Raw genomic sequence first — 5,868 nt, 5'->3', positions numbered from 1 at the left:
GAATACAAACAATAATAAATGTTGACAAGGATGTGGAGTAAAAGGTATACATTTCTGGGACTGAAAATTGAAGTAAACACTCTGGAAAGCAGTATGGATATTTCTCTGAAAACTTGGAATGACATCACCATTTGACCCAGTTATCCCACTCCTCAGCCAATAACCAAAGGACTTAAAATCAGCATACTACAGTGAGTGGCAAGGCCACATCAATATTTATAGCAGTTCAATTCAAAGTAGCTAAGCTATGGATCCAACCTAGGTGCTCTTCAACCGAAGAATGAATAAAGAAAATGTGGTATATATACACAATGGAATATTACTCAGCCATAAAGAAGAATGAAATTATGGCATTTGTAGGTAAGATGGAACTAGAGACTATCATGTTCCATGTAGATGGAACTAGAGACTATCATGTTAAGTGAAGTAAGCCAATCCAAAAACCAAAGTCCAAATATTCTCTCTGATATGAAGATGCTGACTCACAATAAGTGGAGGGAAAAGAGGAGTGGATATTCACTGGACTGGATGGAGGGGGAGTGGGGAGAAGGGAGGAGAGTTGGAAATGGGAAGACAGTAGAATGAATCATATATAACTTTCTTATGTTCATCTATAAATACAAGACCGGTGTAACTCCACATCATATACAACCATAAGAATGGGAAGTTATAGTCCATGTATGTATAACATGTCAGAATATACTCTACTGTCATGTATATCTAAAATAAACAAATAAAAAAGAATGGGCTCAAGAGATCTATAACTTTGTGCTTAAAGTCAGCAGTTAATTGAATAATGTTTTTAATAGGGTAAATCTCATTAAATGTATTTGTATTAGAACTTCTCAAAGAAACAGAATATAGATAGATAGATAGATAGATAGATAGATAGATAGATAGATAGATAAATGATTTATTATGGAAATCATCTTAGGCAATTATGGAGGCCAAGAAGTTCCAAGGCATGGCATCTGTAAGCTGAAGAACCAGGAAATCTGGTGGCACAATTCAGTCCCACACTGAAGGCCTGAGAACCACAAACTTCTGTTTAAGAACAGAAGATGTTGCCAAGCTCAAGAAAAGAGGGAAAGCAACCCTTCTGCTTTTTGGCTCTATCTAGGCCCTCATTCAGTTAGTCACCCATATTGCTGATGATAGATCTTCTTTATTCAACCTATAGATTCAGATGTTAATCTCTTTTAGAAACGCTATCACAGGGAAGCCAGATTTAATGTTTTACCAGCTATCCAGGCATCTGTTAACCACATCAAGTTGACATAAAATTAACCGTCACAGTCTTCTTCCCACAGTAAGATAAAAATTTTTAGAAAGGTGGAGGATAAAAACACAGGCTATAGACTGGGAGAAAACATTTGCAAATCTCAAATCCATCCATGTAAAATATACAATTATATTAAAATATAAAGTTTAATTTTAAACAAGGCATAAAGAGAAAGATTGAGAATGTATAGAGTTTTAGTGATTCAGTAATTTGTTCAAAGCCACACACTTTCAAGACCTAAATGAAAGACACACTGAGTTCTTGTTCAGTAAAAATTCACTTGAAATAGTAATGAAAACAAATTCCAATTGGGACCACAGGAAAATTTGAGGAAAAATATTTAATTACAACCCACCCATATATTTTTTCAATCATGTAATTATTAGAGGAAAGAAAAAAATCACTTTTTGTAGGTTATTATTCACTTTTGGTATGTTTTTTAGTGATATTTTTGTTACTAATATAGGAAGATGTTTTGAAGATGGAAAGTGTATATCAATTTTAATTACACTGAAATGCCTAACTTTGTTTTGTTATGATTTACTTTATTTAAAAAATCATATTGTCCACTCACTATTACTCAGACTTTGTTTTCTTATGCTCAACTGTTTTCTTTACTTATCTTTATATCTAATAAAACCAAAGAGTTTCAATATATAGGTATTAGTTTGTTATTGCCTTTATTCCTATTTGGGTCATTTATTCTAAAGATTCTCTTGGCTTCTGGGGAAAAAAATCTAACCAAAATAAGCAAAGTAACCAGAGCAAGCAAAACAAATAGGCTGTCATGTCTTTTTTTCCCCACTGCATGATAACTAGTTTCCATGTACAGATATCATTATCATTTAAAGGGAAAATCTCAGTGAAAACAATGTCAATTGCATGTTACTTGGACTATTATGGAATTTTTTCACAGTAAGAGAGATTTTCCAGCAAAAGGTTTGTATTTTTTTTCTTATTTATTAAAAAACAATATTTATAATATTTTCTTTCCTAGAGCAAATATGGAACTTCACTCCTTTAAATCATCCCATTCTAGAAATTGAACTTAAAAGTGGAAGAGTGCTTGTTTTGCCCAGAATGAGGCCAGAAGTTAAGTCACTGAACATTCTGGAAGGAAGAATAATCACAAAGAAAAGGGTTACGGTGTTTGCACACAACGACCAATACTGTTTTCAGCCTACATTTTCTATTTACAAGAGCACAATATACTGTAATAATAGTTGTTTTCCAGCAGTTGCATTCTGGTGTATGTTCTAGTTGACCTCTGATCCATAAAACACAGGTTAGTTATCTATTTTGCTTTCGTTTGGGTTAAATTTCAATTGACAACTTACAATGTTCCTTTTTCTCAAGAAGTTTTGATAAAGGTAGTAAAATAACCATTCACTTTACCCTTCAAGCCAAGATACTTTGGGATGTAATAGGAATGCTATAACCATCACCCAGGACGATCAGCATAAATCTATACTATCTCAAGCAAAGTAGGACATTCAGTAAAATAACTATGCATGTTAGGATAATACTTTTTTTTAATTTTTGAGACCCAAATGTGAAACAGATTACTTATCAAGTGACTATATAAGCTTCTCTATAAAAGGAAACTTAGCTGTTCTGAATAATCTATTTCGAAAACTTCAATGTGTTATCAACCCATTAAATAAAAATTAAAATAGAAGAGGAAGCAAAAAGATGGTCATATATGTTTGTATAAAGTGGAGATATCTCTATTTTTTTTTCTTGAGAGAAAGAGATTGTGTGTATATGCTGTCACACAGAGAAAATGAGGGGAGAGTTAGCTCCCCAGAGTTTTATCTTCATTTATGCTATTGTACCACATTTCACTTTTTGCAACTAAAAAAAATTTTTTTTAAATTTACAAATGAAAGGAAAATACCTGTATTATCTCAAGGAGTTTTTCTGACATTGCGACTCATCCTGGTAGTGCTCTGGACTGCAGAGCAGTGAGCTGAGGCACTCGTATAGGTGCAGGACTATGTTGTTTCTGAACATTCTGCTCACTGATACTCCAGGGGTTGGAAACACCACACTAGGCAAAGAACTTGCATCAAGATCAGGATGGAAATACATCAATGTGGGTGATTTAGCTTAAGAAGCTTGATGGTGGGATATCATGGAGTTCGACAAGATGTCTTCTCCCAGGAGCATGCCAAGAGATTCACGGATACTGGAGGATATGAGTATTCAGAATATGAACCAGATGTTGAAGTTTGCCTTCCAATATGTGACCACAGTTCTAGATGATGCTAAAATCCTAGCCATGCTTAGAAGGATACAGTTGATGCAGATGATGTGCCCTTGGCAATACAGTGTCCAGCTGACCAGCCATTTACCTCTCCTTCCCCAAAATATTTTTTATTAGATATTGCAAGGCAAAGAAATCAAGCCCCTTTACTATTTATCAAGCCATTCAGTTTTACATTGCCATCTAATAGATGTTGCTTAATAGCTCTAAATTATAGGCTCAAATCTTTACCAAAAAAAAAGTGGGGGGCATCTACCTCTACTGAAAGAATAACATTTTCATGATTAAGTGTTGGTTCAGTTACTAGCAGACCAAGTACTCCCACACTAGGCACAAAAACTACCCAAACCATGTCTGTTTCAACTAAAGTAGGGACTCCAGTGCCTCTTACTGGCAAAGGTTTATAGTACAGAAGCCAGATTTACAATGCCTTGCTGTAAAGTCTCAATTCCTGCAACATCAGCAATTCAGAGTTTTCTAATTAAGCCATTGTTAATTGAATACAAACACATCCTTATTACCAATATGGTATCATCACAAAATACTGCCAATGAAACATCAAATGCGTTGAAAAGAAAACATGAAGATGATGATGATGATGATGATGATGATATGATGTGATATGATATGATGATATGATGATTTTGTTATCTAGTTCTGATGCCTGTAACCTGTATACTCAGTCTTGAATCCATTATACTGAAATTAAAGACACATGCTGGATGTTTTCAAATTATATTTTTGAAAATTTCTTAAATAATATTTAATGAGCAAATCATTGCTACTATTTTTTTCAATTGAAATGTTGAATTTTCTTCAGTAGGATTAGTAATGGTTTTTCATCATCCTTTATGTGTAAAAAATAAAGTTGTTCATTGAAGGAAAAAAAGATAATTTTTCTGAAATTGAATTGAAAGTCATTGAGAATTGCAGTTTAAATATAGTTTCAGGAGATACAAATCTCAGATTCAAATATATTCAACATATACATTTGAATTGAAAGATTTTTGAAAGCAATGAATTATAGGTTTGATTATTCAATCCATCAACCCCTGAATTTCAGGCCAGGCAAGGTAACAGAAGGCAGCTGTTATGGTTTGGATCTGGAGTGTCCCACAAAAGAGGTTCAGAGTTGAACCTGAAGAGAATATGAAAGTAATAAGGAAGGTTAAAATTACAGATGCTATGGATGTATGCTTGCTTTCCTTTCTTTTCCCAGCTTATTTAAAAGGCATATATTATAAAAGTAATATTTATAACAATGTATTATTGTATTTTGTTTTAGTTTGGATCTGGAATGTCCCCCCAAAAGGCTCATGTGTTGAAAGCATGGTCCCCAAAGCAACAAGGTTCGGAGGTGGGGCTTTTAGGCAATGACTGGATTGGGAGTGCTCTGACCATTTGGTGGATTCATCTACTGATAGCTAAATGAACCGCTGGCAAGTGGAATCTAGTTGGAAGAAGTAGGTCACTGGGGGCATGCCCAGGAAGGGTTTGTTACTGCCCCGTTCTGTCTTTCTCTCTTCCTTCTTCTTTCACTCTCCCTTTCCCTCCTTCCTGGCTGCCATGAACTGAGCAGCCTTCTTCCACTGTCCACCGTGATGTTCTGCCTCATCTCAGGCCCACAGCAATGGAGCCTCCTGACCATGGACTGCGACCTCTGAAACTGCAAGCCAAAATAAACTTGTCCTACAAGTTGTTCTTGTCAGGCATTTTGTCAGCAACAAAAAGCTGACCAACACACAGACTCATCTGAAGAATGGAGATCTTGGGCCAAAATTTCCTCAGTTAGTGAGAAAAACTTCTGAATACAGTGCATGAAGTAAATAAAAGCATAAAATCCCTTAAAGTTAGTTCCATGCTTCATTTTAAAAAGTACTATTAGGCAAGAAAAATTTATCAATATTTTGATTACACAAATATACAATTTAATATTGAAAAAGGTATTTCCATATACAGTTTCAGTAACTTGAAAGTTATTTTCAGAATGTTATGCTTAATGATCTACATAATTTCAGATTAAAGAACAATTTCATGTGTTAATATTTTGATCGCCAGAAAGTTTGTTAACAAATTCAGTTTAATTCTGTATACTTGTGTTGTTTAATATAACACAATTAAAATTAAAAATTAAGTCTTTGTTCTATTTCTGTAACATTAATTTTTAATTTCTATTTTTTAACTTCTGTAGTCTCTAAAAGTCTTTCACTTTTCTTTCTTTCTTTTTTGGGCAGCTGTCTATAGTTTTGGAAAGAAAAAGAGAAAAAGGTGAAAAAGTAAAAAGTCAATTTACTAAAGCCCAAAATGTACAGCAACAAAG

General features: G+C 34.0%; 1 pseudogene; it reads left to right on the top strand.

Annotated features, from left to right (window-relative positions):
• The first annotated feature begins 3,416 nt into the window (after positions 1 to 3,416).
• LOC114090457 (transcription initiation factor TFIID subunit 9-like) lies at positions 3,417 to 4,169 on the top strand (annotated as a pseudogene).
• Positions 4,170 to 5,868: the final 1,699 nt, after the last annotated feature.

Source organism: Marmota flaviventris, chromosome 1 (assembly GCF_047511675.1).
Source record: "Marmota flaviventris isolate mMarFla1 chromosome 1, mMarFla1.hap1, whole genome shotgun sequence".
NCBI classification, from domain to species: domain Eukaryota; kingdom Metazoa; phylum Chordata; class Mammalia; order Rodentia; family Sciuridae; genus Marmota; species Marmota flaviventris.
Note: the sequence above shows the minus strand (reverse complement) of the source record. Positions and strands in the feature narration are given on the sequence as shown.